We start from the raw sequence: 21369 nt of genomic DNA, 5'->3' as shown, positions 1-21369 counted from the left end.
CCTATGTTTTTCAACCACAACCCTCAGCCTGTTATTTTATGCATGATATGATTTTGTGACAAGTTATTATGGCCACCCAAGCCGCTTGCCGCAATCACTCCTTAATATATTTGTTACAAATGATTTGAGAAAGGGTGTGAGTTTTCAAAAGAAAATGCTTTTCAAAATGTGTATGATGAAGGGTTTTCACCCTTATCACCTTGTGAGTGGGATAATCAGGGACTCCCTGGTTTAGGGGAGGGCCTAAGGTGATGGCTCAGCTGGTTTAGGCGTGAGCAGAAGGATTATCCCCTCGTATAAGGACCGGTTTGTCATCTTCACTACCTGTACTCTTTAATAGTACAACCACTCGAGACTGTGTGGGCAGTCACTCAATCTGAACTCGTACGGTCCAACCCTAGGGTTATGAAGGCTGGGGAGCACCGGGAGGATAAGGAGGGGGAAAGTTTTGTCCGGTTTGGACATGGTGGTGGCCTGACTCCTTCCGGATAACCGTTAAGGTTAGGACGTGCGGGGAAAGAAAGAGAGTCGGATTCGGGTCTCATTGGCCATGGGATCGCAGAGCCGAACTAGTGGGTAAAGTGTACACCTCTACGCAGAGTTTGAAAACCTATTCGAATAGTCTATGTCCATAGGAATGGACGAGTCTGGTGTGGTATGGCAATTAGTGGTTGTTTTCAAAAAAAGGGTGCGTTTGAGAAAAGTGGTTTTTTAAAAGGACCGGCGGTTGAGCCGTGAGCTATGGTGGACGGGAAGTCCAGTAGCTGTTTTTGAAAATGAAAACCAGTGGGAAACTGCTGAGATACCCGGATGGTTTAGTCCAGGGGTTTTTGTTATAATACTGAAAAACTTCCTGCTCCTTTTGGAGAGGATGCGCTTTGCAAAAATGCAAAATGTTTTTCAAAACAACTCTGCATAAAATATTGCTGTTTCTGCAAATATCCTGAGCTCCACATATTCCATGCATTATATCTGATTTCCCCATTCCGCGGGTGAAGGTGGGCTGCTGAGTACGTTTGTACTCACCCTTGCTTATTTGTTGTTTTTTCAGAAAAAGGAGATCGGGTAAGAGTTACGACTGTTCCCAACCTTGCCTGTGGCTGTTGGACCGCTGATTTGCTTCGCTGCGTATATCGGGCTGCTTCAGCCCCACTCTGATGATATGTCCCGAGTTGTGGACCAACTCTTAAAGTTGTTCGCCACCTTTGTAGGTTTGTCTTGTTTGAGCAGATTTGGTATCATCTGATGTATAAATGTGTTTACTAGCCTCCTGGGACTAGTAATTGTATCACATTTGAGTCCCAGAGGATTGGGGACGCTTCAGGTGGTATCAGAGCTGTTAGGTTGGTCGCAGGACGTAACCCTTAGCCTGATCCAAAAGTTTTTGAGTCAAAACTATTTTCTTAAAAAATTCTTGCTCTTATCCCTTCATTTCAAAAATGGTTTCCCCCTTTCCTTCTCTCAGAAGTCAGATGGAGGTTCGCTGCCAAACCAGCTTTTGCCAGAATGAAGATGGTTTTCCCACGTTGTTGAGAGCATGCACAGTCCGCCTCGGAATCAGGAGCCAGCCAGAGTATGATGGTCGTGAATTCGTCGAGCATGGCACAGAGAAGTGTGTCGTGACTGTATACATTGGATCCAGTCCGCACCATGTGGAATGGAGTGTCACTGCTGCTGGGCACAGATTCAAAGACACCTGCCAAGTCGTCGCCCGCAAGGCATTGAGGACCCTATGTCAACTGTATGAAGAAGAAGTGGCTGACACGCCGCTCAGATTCTTTCCGCCCTTTCAGAGAGACCGCCCAGTTTGGATGGCCAGGATGCGTGCATTGGAAGGGAAGCAGCTGCTTGAGGACAACCCCACAGTCGTGTACCTCACTGCCTACCTGCTCACCCTTGATACACAGTATGATTTCTTGGCTCGGCACCATCGTCAGATGATTGCCCGAGCAGAAGATGCAGAGAAGCTCAACCGTAAGCTCCATGTGGATCTCACCTCAGCTCAAGCCTGTGTAGCTGCCTTGGAAAGTCGTGAAGCCATTGCTGTTGAAGCCCTGAAGCAAGCCAAGGATGAGCATGTCCAGAAGTTGATGGAGGCCTACTTGGTAACCCATAACCAACGTAGAGCCCTGCGAATCCAAGAGCCCGCTTCATCCAACCCTATTCAACCCATCAGAGCTGAAGACTCCCAGATTCTTGAAGGTTACCCGGTCTCTATCAGAGGAGAGAAGAAGACTTGGGAACTCCCAGAAGGAGCCATAGTCTTGGAAGGAATTCCAGTCTTCCCTCAGGCTATGGATAAGCAAGAGCACCCCGAGTCCTCCGAAGATCCCCCGCTAGAGTTGTTTGAGCCCCTCACCATGAAGAAGATTCTAGCACCATCCCTTGAAGTCAAGGAAGAAGCTGCAAGCACCCCGCCAGCACCGCCGCCCTCTGAGGAGCTACAAGAGTCAGTCCCGCTTGAAGAAAAGTTTGACCTCGTCCTGCCATCTCAGTCGCCACCGGAAGAAGTCATCAACATCAGCTCCCTGTTGACCCATCCAGGAGATATCTCAGATTGAAGTTGTGCGTCAGCCTTGCCAGAAGAGAAGTTGCCTGGCCTGAAGTTAGTATGCCCAGTCCTCTACATGCATTGGGTAGTGAAGTTTTTCTTCACTTTGGCTAGAGCCCTGCATGTATGAGAGGTAATCGTGTAGTCCCGTGCCTTGAAAAACTCTATTTGTGTGGCCCCCTAGGGCATTTCAAAATGAATTTCGCTTGATGTTTTCTCCCCTTTTGAGTGTATATGTGATGCTTTAACGTTAGTGCTCATAAGTCACATTTAGCATAGTTCTCAATTCAGGAGCCAAGCAATAGTAGTTATGCTTAGCCCCCGAATCTAAGTAGTTCGTGCTTTGGAAAAACTCTATTCTTCCCTTACTCAAAACATTCGATTTGTTTGTGCTTATCATTTCTAAGCTTGTGTGTTTTCTTTTTTTTAAGAAAGGTTTTCTCTAAAAACATAGATCACAAATTAGATCTAATCCTCACCTTATGCTTCCATTCTCATCTTAACCCATCTCAAGAGAAAAGTGCCTTACCCAAGAAGATACCGGGAAGCTTACCCATGAAGCCTGGAATAAGCTACAGAAGAAACCTATCCAGCCGCTCAGTCAAAAGGACCGACCGTGAGAATCAAAGCACTGCCCCTGAGTCAAAGTAAACAGGAAAAGAGGACAGAAGGAGTTATTACCATACAGAGAGGCAAAGATTCTTGGAACCAGAGACCACAAACATCAGGGTCATTGACCCCACCACTCACCCGTGCCCCTCGCACGCGTGCCCGCCTCCATGCGCACTACCGCCACCCACGCCCCCTTTTGCAGCGCACCCACCGCCATCATCGCCGGCAACAGGCCCCCCTTCCCCTTATCGCACCCGCTGCCGCGTAGCACCTACTCCGTCATCACTACTCCGCAACCGGACACCCCCACTCGCCTATAAATCCCCCCACCAGCCCCCTCAACTCCCAACTCGCTCAAAGCACACTCCAGATAAATCCCCTCTGCCAAATCGCAAGCAACTCCATTTTTTCACTCCCTTGCTCCTAAGATCACAATGCTTGGTGATTTTTGGGTTGAAGACTGTTGTACATGGTTCATAGTCTTTGGTTTCCTCCTCTGTATGATGGTAATACTCATCGATAGACTCCTCCAGTGGGAAGAGCAAAGAGAAAGAAAGAGGCAGTGAAAAGTGAGAAGAGAAAAGAAGATAGTGAAGAGAAGATATGAAGAAGGTTCCCCCAGAATCAACCCTGTGTCAGTCATCCCTCCGCAGCCAGCTCAAGTAGCAACAGCAGCAGAAGGACCCATAACACCCTTGTTATGTGGTACTTCAAGGAGTTCAAATCCCCAAGATTCAAGAGTTCTACCCTCATTCTTTTTAAGTGGGGTAGTGTTCCAGTAAGGTTGTTGCTATGGAGAAAAAGAAGAAGGCCTGTAGCAAGCTTGTGGAGTACCAGATCATCGAAGGATATAAGTCTCTAGATGAGAAGTGGTCACCCAAGTTTTGTTGACAAAGCACCAGAAGACCAATCAAGGAAGGAATCCATGTGGGAGTTCACAAGAGGAAGGTTTGCGTGTTGGCATCGATGCTTCTTCAATAAGCTAGCTGCCAAGCGAAACCTAGAAGCCTGAAGATGATCTTTGAGTAGCCAGAATCAGCATTTGCAATCAGCAACCAGATGCTTCTCAAAGGCCAGATTTTGTTGAAGTTCCATCTCCTCGAAGAGTTGCAAAGTGAAGATATGTAGCTGAAGTAAAGCTATACCCATAACCCTTCTAAGCCAAATCTCGAGGACGAGATTCCTTTTAAGTGGGGTAGATTTGTAGCATCCCAAAAATTCAAATTCTGAAATTTTCTCAAACTCACCCTAAATTCAAAATGAATTTCAAATTTCATTTCAAAATGTTTGTTTGCGAGTTGATATCAACAAATAAATTATAGTGGTCTATATTCTCTCTAAAATCCTCCTCAAAATATCCTACAAATATTTCCCCAGTGATCCCCCTCAAATTCTTTCCAGAAATACTGCTCAGATATTTCCCCAGTAACCCCCTTTGATTTCTTTCTAGAAATACTGCCCAAATATTCCACCGATGTATCTCCGGATATTTTCCTCTTGAGAAATACCTTCAGAATCATTTTTCAAGACCCTACAAATATTTTCTTCATAACTTTCCTCATGCCCATACATATACGTATGCCTCCAGTGTCATACGGTGAGCTCTACAAGCTAATTACACTTATACAAGACAAATACATGCTAACCTCCCACTAATCCTCTCATCCTCCCACTAATCCTCTCATCCCTCCCCCTAATCCCCCCACCATGGCTATAAATAGAGGGGCAAGGGCCTCCTCTCTTCCCACCCCAAGCCATTTCATGGCAACTCTCTCCCCCCCCCCCCCACACACACCCACTCCATGTTCCACACAAGCACACACTAGCACAAGGATCGTTCGATCGTTCTTCGATCGTTCGTCCCCTGTTCTTAGTTTGTTCGTTCGTTCGTCCGATCGTTCGATCGTTCGTCCGATCGTTCATGGTTCGTTCGTCCGTTCGTCCGATCGTTCGATCGTTCGTCCGTTCGTTCGTCCAAATAATCTTTTTCCTACCGTTATGCTGCCGAAATTCCGATCGTTCGTTCATTCGATCATTCGATCGTTCATCGTTCGTTCATAGTTCCTATTCATCGTTCATCGTTCGTTCATAGTCCCTATTCATCGTTCTTCCAGATAATCTTTGTCCTGCCGTTATGCTGCCGAAATTCCGATCGTTCGTTCGTTCGATCATTCGATCGTTCATCGTTCGTTCATAGTCCCTATTCATCGTTCATCGTTCGTTCATAGTCCCTATTCATCGTTCTTCCAGATAATCTTTGTCCTGCCGTTATGCTGCCGAAATTCCGATCGTTCGTTCGTACGATCATTCGATCGTTCGTACGTTCGTTCGTCCAAATAATCTTTTCCTGCCGTTATGCTGCCGAAATTCCGATCGTTCGTTCGTCCGATCATTCGATCGTTCGTCCGTTCGTTCATAGTTCCTATTCATCGTTCATCGTTCGTTCATACGAACTATTCACTATCACTATTCACCATTACTATTCACCATTACTATTCATCGTTACTATTCACATACACTATTTATTATTGTTACTATTTATCATTACTATTCATCATCGTTACTATTCATCGATGATATCTGTAATTTCTTTTCCATCGCCACTATTCATCGTTACTAATCATCGTTACTATTCATCGGTCAAATAGTCATCCCAAATTTCAACTACTCATCCATCATGATGTCCAGTCCACCTAAGACCAGCCAGACCCATGTTCCAATCATACGAACTCCGGTGACTGTGATTTTCCTTCCAGTAGGGAACTTCCCATCTGGTCACCCATCCCAGGTTTCTCCGAGTTGAGCACGCTTAACTTTGAGATTCCTTCAAACCAGGCTCCCAAACTCAGATTCCAATAATTCTCGTTTCTAAATTTTTATCAAACTATTCCCTATCCAGCCATGTCATCCCTTAAACATGGTTCATATTTCAGAAGACTCCCAAAATACTCTTGTCCCATATTCTACCTATAACTCTCATGTTCATACTAAGTCAGACGATTCATTCGTCACTATTCTCACCAACATTGAACTTCACTGTGCTACACCACATACACCCAGCTATAAATACACCCAGCTACCCTCTCCCTCTCCACACACACTCAACACCCTCAGCCAAGGCAAACACCCCACCCACTCAGTTACTCTGCTCTGCCAGCTACACGCATAGTGTCGCTTCGCCTCCAGTCCACCCTCCTGGTAAGCACCTCCGCTCCACCACTAGTAATATCACAACACCACATGACACAGATTCTACTCAAGACTCTACCCATCCATATATCGCTATTCTGACCACTATACTAAATATTTGTTGGTATACTTGCTTGTTTGTATGTTTGCTTGTTCATGTTGCATAGTTATCGGAGCGTTCGTGCCGTCTCGTGGAGGCCAGATCTACAAGTCTACACCAGGCGGTGGAGCCAGAAGCCAGTTCCGCGAGCTCCCCTTCCCCCTTCGCCGAATAAGCACGGCAAGCTCACTGGATCCCTTTGATGCATAAATTACCTATGTTTTTCAACCACAACCCTCAGCCTGTTATTTTATGCATGATATGATTTTGTGACAAGTTATTATGGCCACCCAAGCCGCTTGCCGCAATCACTCCTTAATATATTTGTTACAAATGATTTGAGAAAGGGTGTGAGTTTTCAAAAGAAAATGCTTTTCAAAATGTGTATGATGAAGGGTTTTCACCCTTATCACCTTGTGAGTGGGATAATCAGGGACTCCCTGGTTTAGGGGAGGGCCTAAGGTGATGGCTCAGCTGGTTTAGGCGTGAGCAGAAGGATTATCCCCTCGTATAAGGACCGGTTTGTCATCTTCACTACCTGTACTCTTTAATAGTACAACCACTCGAGACTGTGTGGGCAGTCACTCAATCTGAACTCGTACGGTCCAACCCTAGGGTTATGAAGGCTGGGGAGCACCGAGAGGATAAGGAGGGGGAAAGTTTTGTCCGGTTTGGACATGGTGGTGGCCTGACTCCTTCCGGATAACCGTTAAGGTTAGGACGTGCGGGGAAAGAAAGAGAGTCGGATTCAGGTCTCATTGGCCAAGGGATCGCAGAGCCGAACTAGTGGGTAAAGTGTACACCTCTACGCAGAGTTTGAAAACCTATTCGAATAGTTTGTGTCCACAGGAATGGACGAGTCTGGTGTGGTATGGCAATTAGTGGTTGTTTTCAAAAAAAGGGTGCGTTTGAGAAAAGTGGTTTTTTAAAAGGACCGGCGGTTGAGCCGTGAGCTATGGTGGACGGGAAGTCCAGTAGCTGTTTTTGAAAATGAAAACCAGTGGGAAACTGCTGAGATACCTGGATGGTTTAGTCCAGGGGTTTTTGTTATAATACTGAAAAACTTCCTGCTCCTTTTGGAGAGGATGCGCTTTGCAAAAATGCAAAATGTTTTTCAAAACAACTCTGCATAAAATATTGCTGTTTCTGCAAATATCCTGAGCTCCACATATTCCATGCATTATATCTGATTTCCCCATTCCGCGGGTGAAGGTGGGCTGCTGAGTACGTTTGTACTCACCCTTGCTTATTTGTTGTTTTTTCAGAAAAAGGAGATCGGGTAAGAGTTACGACTGTTCCCAACCTTGCTTGTGGCTGTTGGACCGCTGATTTGCTTCGCTGCGTATATCGGGCTGCTTCAGCCCCACTCTGATGATATGTCCCGAGTTGTGGACCAACTCTTAAAGTTGTTCGCCACCTTTGTAGGTTTGTCTTGTTTGAGCAGATTTGGTATCATCTGATGTATAAATGTGTTTACTAGCCTCCTGGGACTAGTAATTGTATCACATTTGAGTCCCAGAGGATTGGGGACGCTTCAGGGAAGGAGCTCGGGTTGAAAGAAAGAAAAGCCAGGGGGGCTTTTGCGAAGTTAGTGACTTAGAGGAATAGTTCTGTAGGGGTACGGTTTAAAGGATTAGTTAAGGGAAACCCCATGGGCCTCGGCGCAAACTGGTTTTCATTAAACCCTTTTAACTTTATTCTTTTAAATGCATATAGAACTTGCAAAGTTCATAACTCCAATTTTATCTAGCCAAATTTGGTCAAACTAATTTTGCTAGGTTTTAAATAATATGAACTACTTAGGAAAAATAACAAACACCCTAAGTACTGCAAGAATTTTTAAAGTTTTGATTTAAATAAGTATACTGCCAAAACTAAATAAATAGAGGAAAAATAAAAATACTTTTGGACTGGGGGTAAAAAAAATCAGAGGCATACCCAACTACTAACTACCCTGTTTAAAAATGTTGAACTCCCCAGTATACTAGATTAAGAAGAGATTAACCACAAAATCTTGTTTTAGTCCAAACATTAAAAAAAATGGAAAAGGGGATTAAAAATAAGAACTAGAGGGCAACCACATTTTTCCTAGCTTACTTAAGTAGCATAGTTCACAAGAAAATTTTGTTGAACCCTTTGTTAGTACAAAAGAAATGCACCACATTTCATTTCATGAAAACAATGAGAACTTAGAAAAATCCTAGAAAAATAATCCTAAAGAGAAACCACCCCAATCCTTGGGATAACTAATAATATGCTAGTTTAAATCTAGGAAAAATATAAGTTCTGTTGTTTGACATTTTTCAAATGACAAGTTAGTTATAAGTACATTTTTGACATAAAACTTTATAAATTCACAATTAAATAACCGACAGGACTTTTTCTGTAACTTTTGGCACAGAGACCTATTATCACTCATGAGTCTTGGCAAAAATAAGTTTTAGTCTAGAAACCTCAACTAAATCAGAGTTGTAGTGCAAAGTGACTATCTACCCCTCAATTTGGTTATTTTTGCACAAGGATTATCTGAATTAATTCTAACCTTAAATTTTAAGAATAAACTCCGGAGATCCATGTTAACCCACTATAATTTTTGTAACATTTTTGGAAAATTCTAAAATACCATGGTAGTTCAAAGGCACTCAATAATAAGCATAATAGAAAGTAAAAGGGGAATTGTGGAAGAAATTAATGATGTACATTTAAATCCTCCTAAGAGTCCAAACAAAACATAAAAGAGGTTGTTAAAAGTTTTAAGTTCAATCAAGACCCTAAGATGAGTGCATGGAACCCTTAAGACACCCTCCGACAAAGAAAACCCTAGTGTTCCGACTATTTTTCAAAATTGTTTCACCCTACATAGTGCTTACAAATTGCCCTATCATTAATATACATGTACCTTATTCATTGCATTCGATAGATTGTAATCTCGCTGACGGAGAGTACATCCTCGTTCCGGAGCAAGGAGTTGCTCAGGAGGTAATCCAGGAGCCAACACCAGAGCCTGCCATCGAGGATCTGCTTGCCCCAGCTTTGGAAGGCAAGCCCTGGTTTTATGCATAACCGTTTATTATGCTATCTTACTATACTTAATATTTTTAGGTTTGTAAATGTGCACTTAAGTGTAGGAGTTGATTGAAACCCTAGTTGTATGAACTCAGGAATCCTTTTGAGATGGATACTAGTATGCTAGATCGAGTAGCTGCTTTGCTAATTAGGGATCTCGGTAGAAGTCGAGTGTTTTTTCTAGCACTCGCGCAAGGTCATGAATTGATTGTATCCATTTTTTATAACAGAATGATGATAGTATGTGGACACGGATCCATGGGGATGCGTGGTCTACGAGACAAAATTGGAATAAGGATTAACGTGTGGATACATATGTAAGTGTTTGAACGTACTAAGCACATGCCGAGAAATATGGTAAATCGGTAAGCCTAGTACCTGAGTGAACCTGGCAGCAGACTTTACCCCTCACGCGACCTGAGATGTGGTCTCCCATTCCGGTTATGGTGGGTACAAGTGCGGTCACTGCACGACGGCAGTCGGGGTCAGTGAGGCATTGTACGCCAAGGCGGTGAGCCATGTTCTGTTGATGGGGAATCGATGGGGACGGTTGTGGTGTGTGGGGACGGAGTGCCTCGCCACGTCGTGTGTTTAGGTTTACCTTGCAAGGATAAAAACTCTATTTGAATCGTCTGCTTCTCGTAGCTAATGAGACTACTTGATCCATTGTACTGCATTGAGTAATAAGTGGAAAGGAGTTGATTGGCAAAAGATGTTGATTGCTAAAATGATTGATACCATGTATGATTAGCTAGGTACACATCTAGTCTTAAGAGAATCACACTAAAACTTGAAAAGCTAAAACTTGATTTTAGACTCAGCTAGTGCTTTTGGCAAACCAAACCCCTCAGCCAAACAGCTGTATGTCTAGAGGTAGAGGAGTAGACTCCTCACACCGGGTAAGTCTAGCTGAGTATTAGTATACTCAGCCTTGCTTGTGGCATATTTTTTTACAGGTTCTCTAGAGGATATGGTTGATGGAGTGACTTGGCCGTCTACCTTGCCACCGGGTTGGACAGTCGAGTGGGACCCTACCTCAGCAGGAGAGGAGCATGAGGAGTGATGGGCCAGGCTTCCCCATCCTCCCGTGTATTTACCGATAGTTAAATTCCGCTGCATCCCAAACAATGATTACTACTTTTGCAAAACTCTGATGATGTTGTAATAACCTTACACTACAAGAAACTGATAAATGTTCGTTGGTAAAATTAAGAACGTGGGTACCCACGTTCTTACTTGAGTTAAGTTCATGGGTTAATTTAAGAACGTGGGTACCCATGTTTTTAAGTTAAGTTCGTGGGCCGTGGATAAAATCGTCGAACTTAACGCGTTAGGAACGTGGGTACCCACGTTCTTAAGTTAAGTTCGTCGGGCTCGTGGATACCGTCGAACTTAACCGTGAAAACCTAAACCCACTCATCCCACGCGCGTGCATCTCTCTCTCACTCTGTCTCCTCCCACGCGCCCACACGTACGCGCTCCTCCTCCCTCACCAATTCACTGCGCCACCGTGCCACCACCTGGAGCCTGCGCCTCCACCGCCGGGAGCCCGCGCCGCCACCACCCAGAGCCCGCGCTGCCACCGCCCGGAGCCCGCGCCGTCACCGCGACCGGGCCGCGCCGCCGCCGCGCCGCCGTGAGCGGGCTGCGCCACCGCGAGCGGGCCGAGCCGCCGCCCCGGCTCGCCAGCTCGGCACCGACCGCCCCGGCTCGCCCACCCCGCGCTCCTACTCGTCAATAGAAGGTGTCAGTTCTTTCTGCAGTTTTCTCGATTCTTCAACTATAAAGGTGTCAGTTCTTCAATATCACAGTTTACAAAATTTAATCCTCTAATCTGAAAGCCTCTGAAGTCGAGATTGAAGCTCACGTGCCTATGTGGTTAAAATAGCTTTCTCGCCAAAAACCTCGCCAGCATGCTGTAGATAGAACAAATGTCAGATATCATGTACCATGACCCTAGGCAGATCAAAAGGTTTTATAAAATGATGATTGAATAGATATTAGGTCAGAGGGTAAGACCATATCATTTGTAACTTGTGATATTGTAAACTGACACCTTAATCCATATTTCTGATCACATATTGTCAGTTCATTCTTGTGCTTTTGATATGCAGAATGAACCATAAGTTCATTGTTGTGCTTTTGAAGAATGAACCATAAGTTCATTCTTGTGCTTTATAGTTGAAGAAATATGGCCACAAGAACTGACACCTTAACCCCACATTGTGAAACATTATGCATATCAATAGCACAAGAATGAACCACCAACCTCAACAACAATATGAACACATATGGTTCTTTAGCAGTACAGCAGTATGTGAAGCATTTTTAATTTCAGCAGGAGTGTACAACCCAATATAACTGGATATGTATATATAGGATCTGGAATATTAATTATAATGATCACTGCATATGTTCTTTTAAATGTTTATTATAGCTCATTCATCATTTTGCTTAGTGGTACGGTCATAAAACTAAACAAAATACAGAAAGCCAAGAAAATTGATCAAGGGGAATCAGCTGGTAATAATAACTACGCACATATGATTATGGGAAATACTGGGAAACATTATATTCTAGACTAATTGTGATTTTGAGTAGACAACTAAGTGCATATATAAGTATTGCATGATTTTGATTACTAATAGTGATTTTGATGATCTTTCTTTTGAAGACGGTCTAACATATAAGCGCATGATTTAGATGAACAAAATTACTTAATGATGTTTATATGCTTAATGATGTTTATTTACACTTTTTTTATACATTGGGTTATTTAGTTTTGCAAATGGATGACAATAGAAGAAGGGCGATGTATGATGGATTCAATAGTGTGACTCTAGGTCACTCAAAGGAATGGGTTAGGGTTGCAAAACAATTCGTGGATCTCGCATTTTCCGGTGGACCTCGTGTGGTGAAGTGTCCGTGTACCAAGTGTCGGAATTTTAAGTATGTGAGAAAGATCGAAGAACTGGAGCATCACCTTTGCAAGAATGGGTTTATGCCTAACTATCTTGTGTGGCGCTCACATGGAGAAGTAGAGCAGAATATCACAGAGTCAGAAAGAATTGATGATGATGAGGAGGATCGGATGGATGACTTGGTGGCTGATATTAGTAGAGAGTATCCAACATTGGCCTCGGAACAGGGTACACCAGAGGAAGTGCAGGAGTTTTATAAGCTTCTTCACGCGTTAGAGGAAAAAGTGCATGATGACACCACTGTGACCGTGTTGCAGGTGGTTACACGTCTTATGGCAATGAAGGCAAAGTATAACTTCTCGAATAACTGCTATAACGATATAATCAATCTGATTATTGATCTCATCCCATCGAACCATAAGATGTCAAAAGACTTATACCAGTCTAAAAAGATCGTGTCCGGTCTTGGGATGAAGTATAAGAAGATTGATGTGTGCGAAGATAATTGCATGTTGTTCTGGAAGGAATATGAAGCGGCCACCCATTGTCAGATATGCGGTAAATCAAGATATGCGGAGGTACTAAAAGAGGATGGATCTACTTTTGCTACAAAAGTGGCAGTTAAACAACTTCGATATATGCCCATCACCCCAAGGCTTAAACGTCTGTTTTTAACCCCAGAAACTACGAAGCTAATGTTGTGGCATAAGGAAGGAGATCGTGAGAGCCAAGATCCAGACATTATGATGCATCCATCAGATGGCGATGCTTGTAAGGCTCTGGATCGTTTTGACCCAAAATTTGCAAGAGACGCTAGGAGTGTTCGTCTAGGCTTGTCCACTGATGGTTTCACTCCTTACGACAACAGTTCAACTTCATACTCTTGTTGGCCGGTTTTCATCATGCCCTACAACCCCCTCCCAACAAATGCATGAAAGAAGGGTTCATATTTCTTGCCCTTATTATTCCAGGGCCTAAACATCCTGGAAAGAAGATCAATGTATTCATGCAACCGTTGATTGAAGAGTTCAAAGAGCTATGGGTAGGGGTAAAGGCTTATGATGGTCATCTAAAACGTGAATTTACCTTACGTGTTGTATATTTGTGGTCAATTCATGATTTGCCTGCTTATGGTATTTGGTCTGGCTGGTGTGTCCACGGTCGACTGTGTTGTCCCATATGCATGGGGGACACACAAGCATATCGATTGGAGCATGGTAAAAAGGTCTCATTCTTTGATTGTCATCGACGGTTTCTTCCATCCAATCACCCGTTTCGAAATGATACGAAGTCATTTAGAAGAGGCATAAAAGTTAAAGATGGTCCACCAAAACGTTTAATGGGTGAAGATATCCTGATACAACATCATGCCCTTCAAAGGGCTGCAGAAGGTCATGAGTTTGAAGGCTATGGTCAAGATCACAACTGGACTCATATTTCTTTTCTCTGGGAACTTCCGTATGCGAAGGTATTGATTTTACCACACAACATAGATTTGATGCACCAAGAGCGCAATGTTGCTGAAAGCATCATAAGCATGTGTCTAAACATTAAGGGTAAAACAAAAGACAACATCAATGCCAGGAAAGATTTAGCTAATCTTTGCGATCGCCCTAGCCTTGAGGTCAAATTAAATCCTAATGGAAAGGAGAGGACACCACGAGCTCCATACTGTCTAAAGCCGGAAGAGAGAAAAGAAGTATTTCAATGGTTGAAAATGTTGAAGTTTCCAGACCGCTATGCAGCTAACATAAAACGTACTGTTGACCTCGACACTAATAAATTAAATGGTTTGAAGGCTCACGATTACCATATTTTGATGGAAAGACTTATGCTGGTAATGTTCCGTGGCTATTTGAAGCCTCCTCTGTGGAAGATGATTGCTGAACTTAGTTACATATATAGACATATATGTGCTAAGCATATCTCAAAGAAATTGATGATTCAATTTGAGAAACAAATCGCGGTGCTTGTATGCAAGATGGAAAAAGTATTTCCGCCTAGATTTATGAATGTGATGCAACATTTGCTAGTGCACTTACCGAGGTCTAGATCCAGATCATCCTGAAGTTTTATGTGATGACAGCGCGACAGAAAAGCTGGTAGGTGTAAATAATAACTATCTATTCTTAATTAACTTGTGACTCATTTATAATTAACATAAATTGTTTTGTAGACTCGTTATGCCGAGGAGGTTAGGAGGAAAGCAGGAGACGATGATCTAGATTGGAGGGAGGCACCTTTCGATCCGGATGCAGCATATGTTGCTGGTGGTGGGCTACCACATGGGAGGTATGATAAGATCAAAGTTGTGATATATAAAAACTATTGGTTCATAACTTGTCATGTTTCTAGGTTGGGGATCGGTGATGGGGTTGTGAGTCGCGATAGCTTTGGTTGTCGGTCTGTTTCCTCGGTGGGGAGTAGATCTCGAACTTCAACTTCGAGGGAATCAGAGCTTGATGAGCAACTAAGACAGCAACAACAACAAGTTCAATAACTATCTCAACAAGTTCAGATGATGCAGGGAATGCTGATGCAGGTAATAATTTTAGTAATCCGCTCAGAAACTGCCCAATCTCATAATCTTCCCATATTTTTTATCTAACTTGCTCTCAACAAATTCTCAACAAATTCACCACCACCAACCAACCACACCTTCTTCCCATATAACCATCCATCGATCAGCAGCAGCAACTCAAGGCCGGCTGCTGGGGAGTTTGGAGCAGACCTCTAGCAGCCTCGCCTCTGTAGCTAGGAATTGTAGTAGAGGGGGTGAAGAAGAAGACTAGAAGAAGAGGGCCATGGCGACCTCCTTCCAGGGAACCACCACAGTGGCCTGCAGTGCACAGCAGCCTGCTGGGCAGTCAGCCGAGAGTAGGGGCTAGGAATTGTAGTAGAGGGGGTGAAGTCCACTGCAGTGCACAGCAGCCTGCTGGGCAGTCAGCCGAGAGTAGGGGCTTGCTCCCTCAGCTCTGCTCAGCTCTGGTCTGGGCAGTAACCGGAAAAAGTCTAATGCAGCAAATCTGGTCAGCTTGCTCCCTCAGCTATGCTTTTGCAGATGCAGCAAAACAAGTAGTTGCTCCTGCTCCTGTATTATGCTCCAGCTCCTGTATTATGCTCCTGCTCGTGGCCTAATTTCTGTGTGTGTGTGTGCAACTGCTCCTGCTCCTGTATTATGCTCTTGCTCCTGCTGCTGCTTTACTGCTGCTGCACAAGTTACTGCTGCTGCACAAGTTCCTGCACAAGTTCCTGCTGCTGTATTTCTGTGTGTATAGTATGATCTGATTTTTTTATAATGAAAAGGAGAGGTTGCAGTCAGGATCACCATTTCTGAAAAGGAGAGGTTACAGTCAGGCTCCTGTATTTCTGCTGCACAAGTTCCTGCTCCTGTATTTCTGTGTGTATAGTACGGTTTCATCTTTGCTGGCTTGCTATATGGCAATAGCTTAGCCGTTGTGTTTCTGTGGTTCTGGTATTTCAGTAATGTCATTCAATGGCTCTGCAATGCCCACTGTTCCTTTGCATTTTTCATACCTCTATCTGATATGTTAACTGTGAGCTCCTCGTGTTTACTGTTAGAACCTCCAGTCGTAGTTCATCATGTTTTAATTCCTTGAAGCGCGGCTGCTATTTAATAGCGTGTTTGCTCCGTGTTTTGTTTTTTGTTTGAGGAATAAGATAGATCATTATCTTTTAATTCCTCACTTTTTATTTGGTTTGTGGAATAGAAAAAGTTGATCTATTACCATCACATTTCTCATAGACCAATAATTAGTAATAAAATGAGAATGCATTTATTCTACCAGATTCATGGAATCAAGATTAGCACATAGTAACACAATACAATAATATAAGCTTATTTTATTTGCAGATGTATAGTGCTCAGATGGGATCTCCAATGGGACCCCAGTTCACCCGTCCGTCACAATCTGGACAGACCCCAAACACCAACGAAACACAGGTATAGTTTTGTAGTATATTTACTTTAATTTACAATTATAATCATGCATTGTTTTATTTGGTTATAGGGTTCTGAGACCGGACAAGGAAACCCACAGATGGACATTCAGTGGTCGATGCCTCCTAGAGGACAAATTCTTCCTCCTCCACAACCAGGTATGGGATATTGGCCGCCACCACCATGGGGATATCCTACACATCCAATGGCGCCTTGGGGACGCCCCCCATGGCCAACACAGCCACTTCCGTCATCAGCGGTACGTTCCTGAATTTAATGCTAGTTGATTTCAATGCTAGTTGATTTTTCGAATATACTTAGTTGGGGTCTTAAACGTTGATACCATTTTTCCACAAACTCAGTTACTTGGGGTCTAAAACGATGGTACCATTTTCCATAAACTCGGTTAGGTTTAAGTTAATTTGACACTAACAAAATCCAGGATAAGACAGCTACATGTAGGAGTGGACTTCATATTAATTTGTATGATGTGTCTACCATAAGGAATACCACTCTAAAAGTGATAAGCCATGCTTAACTATCGAGACTATTAGATATATGGGCCATGTGATGTCTAAGAGCAATTTCAAGAGAGGCTTTAAATATGATCATATTTTAAAATATAGGCTCCATGTCCTGTTTTTAAAATATATGGTCTGATACCGTAAAATACCATTAGAAATACCCTGTCCTGTTCATTTTCGTTACACTAGTCCTTACGCTAGGTGCCTTAAGATGGAGTATGATTTTAGAACGAAAAATATATCTCAAAGTATAGTACTGCATGATCACGAGGGACGCCATGAAGGAAGTCGCGTTGCAGTAGAAGAAAGCCCTGTAACGGCTCGGGTGGCTGCTCCGGAGGACCGGGTCGCCGGCTACGTGGCCGGTCTGGCCGTCGTCCCAGAGGCCACCGGGCGGGTTCATGGCGGCTTGGTAGGTGACGGCTGCTGCGAGCGCTGCGAGGAGCAGCAGGTATTTGGGCTTCTTTTCGTACCAGGGATCTCGCGGCTCGCCATTGCTGGCAGCTGCAGCTACATGCGGCAGTACGAAGCCAGCGTCTCCCTCCGTCACATCGAAGACGGACAGGAGTCTCTGCAGGAGACGCTGGACCGACTCCGACACGACCAGAACGACCTGGAGCATGATGCAGAGTAGAACCGCGACGACCAGGACGAGGACGTAGATGGACGTGGACACCATCCTGGAGCTCCCGGCGGCGAACGCGCCCATGAGGCCGACCAGGTCGAGGACCACGCACACGCCGAGCGCGTGCGACTGTATTCCTCTCGCCGAGAGCTTCCTGTTCACGAGCAGCATGATGATGGCCAGCGACGAGACGAAGGCCGTCGCGTTGCAGTAGAAGAAAGCCATGTAGCGGCGGCGGTAGTTGTCGTTGAGCACAGGGTTGCCGATGACGTGGCCTGTGATGTTCTCTTGCCAGAAGCCGCCCGGTGGATTCAAGCCTGCCTGGTAGGTGAGGCTGGCTGCGAGGATGGCAAGCAGGAGCAGGAGGAGCTTGCGCCTCTTCTCCAGTTTCCACCTCATGTCCTCGTCGTCTTCGCTTGAAACGGCTATTGCTGCTGTTAGCTATATAGAACAGTAGATGGCTTAAAATATAGTACTGCTTAAAATATAGAACAGTAGAAGGCTTAGAACGAAAAATATAGTACTGCTTAGAACGAAAAATATAGTACTGCTTAGTACTGCTTAAAATATAGTACTGCTTAGATGGTTCTCTGTTTAGTACTTCAAGTTTGAGATGGTTCTCTGTTTAGTACTTCATTTGTAGTACTTCAAGTTTGAGATGGTTCTCTGCTATGATCATGAGTGGTAGGTACACAAGTTTGAGATGGTTCTCTGTTTAGTACTTCATTTGTTTCTTTGACATGGATTGAACATGTAAAATGATTGAGGACATCATGCATATTTATAAGAATTTTGGTTTATTTTGTAGGATTCCGGCTCTCATCAAGTGACTCCTCCCCCTCACGATAACTTTGCGGACAGATGTCTCAATTCTAGTGGTGGAGCTACGAACAACAATCCGTGTCCTGATCGAGAGCGATGGAGCTAATGTTTGAACTTGTGTATTTGAACTTGTGAACTACAAATGTGAACTATGGATGTGAACTTATGTATTTGGACTTAATTATGTGAATTTGTGAACTTATATTTGGACTTGTGTGAATTTGTGATATGAACATATATCCATGTGTTTGAAATCTGTATTGTATGCGATATTCTGTGTTGCATGTGATATTATGTGTGTCTATTTTTTTATTTCGGTATTTTTTATTTTTTTCTGTAAAAGAGTTAAGAACGTGGGTACCCACGTTCTTAAGTTTAAGAACGTGGGTACCGTCGAACTTAATGGGCAGCCCTCGCCTACCCAGGCACGACCCATAAGTTCGACGGCAACGTGGCCCCGTCGAACTTAAGGTTAAGAACGTGGGTGCCGTCGAACTTATGGAAGAAAATTCGACGGCCCCCGTCGAACTTGAAAACCCACGTTCTTAACCTTAAGTTCGACGGTACCCACGTTCTTAACCTTAAGTTCGACGGTACCCACGTTCTTAACCTTAAGAACGTGGGGGCCGTCGAACTTACTTCTTTAAGTTCGTCCAAAAATCGCCGTCGGCTATGTTCGTGGGTAAACCCACGTTCTTATGTTAAGTTCGACGGCCTATTACATTAAGTTCGACGGTTTTTCACCCACGTTCTTTAACCAGTTTCTTGTAGTGTTAAGCACTTCTTTAATGAATGGTTTTATGCTTTATTGTATTGCTCTGTGTCTCACCTTCGAGTGAGTACGTGGTACTTGATCTTGTTAGTGGCCTTGTCAGACTAGATCCGAGGGACTGACGTTTTATTCCTATTTAAGTGTGGTCTAGCCTCTAAGGTGGGACTTAGGCACTTAAGTTGGAATAATTCAGGCGGTTCCGCTACACTTAGTACTTGGTTTGAAGCCCTTAGGTGGCCAGTCCAGGGAGTTTAAGGTTGTGATCTATATAGATAGATTAGAGACCATAAGATGGTGATTAAATGTTCTTAAGCTAGGTGGGCTTGATCCTGTGCAAATACTAGAGAAATTGTTGCTCTAAGTTGTGCTGACAGGATGTTGTTGACTGAATATTGTTCAGTGTAACTGAGTCCGAGAGTTGTTTGTTGGTTCAACTTTGGAACATCCTCGAGATTATTCTGGGGGATTAAGGAGCCATGTTTATGTAGCAAAGTTGGAGACCATATATCAATGGACATGTTTTATTAGGAGGGTCTAGCTTGATGCTGCATAAGTTTGGGAGATAATGGAGCCCAAACTGCTTCTGTCAGAGGAAAAGAAGGGAGGGTAACTGTAAATCAAAAATTCAGACCAAGGAAAAGGTACCAGCGTAGTATAGCTGAATTTTGGGCACCATAACTTTGGATTTATGAGGTTTGGGTCTAAGAACCCTATAGTGACTTTGAAGATCTTTGATTAGTGAATAAGTTCTGTTAATAGATACTGATTTGTTATTATCATATATGGAGAGAAAAGGAGGGCTGGCCAGGGAAGGTTCAGTCAGGTAATGAAGTTCAGGGTAATCTGAAATATCTGCAGAAGATCTTTTCTCCCTACCGTGTTTCACTTTTGTGTAAAGATGGAGATAAAGGTGAGGTGAATAGCAGGGGTGTTCAAGACTTTAACCATCACTGAAATATCCCAAGTGAACTGGAAGACATCTACCTAGGCAGCCTTATCTGCTGTGCTCGGTGGTGGTAAAAATCTACCATGTCTATTTCCTTAATGTGCTCCTAAGCCATGCGTGGATTCTTGGAGATGAGCCACGCACTTGCGATCATGTAGGTGATAGCCTCATCCAGTTAGGCATCTCTGTCCATCCTCTAAACCCAGCCATCAATTGAGTCGGCTCTGTCCATATAAAGGATAACCGAGGGGGTGGAAGGGGAGTAAAGGAGAGATCCTTGCCATTCTCATAACCCGTTGTGAGTGACTTCAACACAGTATTGTTGCCTTCACTTCCCCCAAACTATACCCTGGAAACACTCCAGCCTCTGGCCATGTAGCTTCGCGTGTCTGGTGACCACGTCGCCGACGTCTCAACCTCGCGTGGCCAGGCGTGCACGATATGGTTCTGCGCCCCTGGTTTAGCGTTCCAATGTTTGTGTTTGTTGGAGAAGCTCACCGAAGTGGTCGTTTGGTCATTGCTATTCTGAATAGCTTGGAACGCGAGCTCGACGCCGCGTATTAGATCCATGAACTGCACCTGTGTTGACCGACCAATTCCCACTTGTCCTGAGCCGGCTCACGTGAGCATTATATACTACGTGAACTACTAGTGCTACCCATTCTATTTGTTTGAGCTCCACGGTGTTGTTGCCTTGGGAAAACGACGTCGTGAACCTAGAACCCCGTCGTGGTCGTGGGTGGGTCTATGCAGTGCCTGTTAACTAGGTTCCTGCCCCAAAATCATTCGGGTTAGGATAGGATTGCAATTAAAGAGTGTTTAAAAGAGTGCCCAAGCTTCACGCCACCATGACCAGGGTTTAATTTCGTTAACGCCGTCGGCCGGGCTCGGGGACGAGAATTGTGAAAATGAAAGAATCGGGGGGTCAGAAGGAAAAGTGTCAGAGAGACATAGAAACAGGACATGGGCTCTTTCCAAGTTGATTGAACGGCCAGGGGTCTCGGTGTAAATCTGCCAGCGCGGGTTGCGGGGGCGCACAGTTCTGCATGGACTTGGACCAGTTGGGCCGATTTTGACCCAGTTCTATTATAGAATTCTCCTTTTCTTTTTGCTGACCACTTAGGAAATGTGTGCAAAATTGTAGAAAAATGGAAAAAATTATGAAATCAATTTTTCTAAATTCATAATATCAAGTAGTATTTAATAAAAATAATTGCAAGATTTTTATTTCAAACTCTAAATTATATAGCATTTAAAGGTGCTTAGACCAAGCCTTTTAG

The 21369-nt window shown here is 43.9% G+C and overlaps 1 long non-coding RNA gene across 1 annotated transcript; it reads left to right on the top strand.

The window, feature by feature from the left end:
* The first annotated feature begins 14473 nt into the window (after positions 1-14473).
* Positions 14474-16488, top strand: LOC103639397 (uncharacterized). The gene is made up of 5 exons (XR_559412.2): positions 14474-14541; positions 14616-14731; positions 14795-14981; positions 16314-16403; positions 16471-16488. It is a non-coding gene; the product is annotated as an uncharacterized lncRNA (long non-coding RNA).
* Positions 16489-21369: the final 4881 nt, after the last annotated feature.

Source organism: Zea mays, chromosome 1 (assembly GCF_902167145.1).
Source record: "Zea mays cultivar B73 chromosome 1, Zm-B73-REFERENCE-NAM-5.0, whole genome shotgun sequence".
NCBI lineage: Eukaryota > Viridiplantae > Streptophyta > Magnoliopsida > Poales > Poaceae > Zea > Zea mays.
The sequence above is the reverse complement of the archived record's forward strand: the minus strand, read 5'-3'. Positions and strand labels throughout refer to the sequence as shown.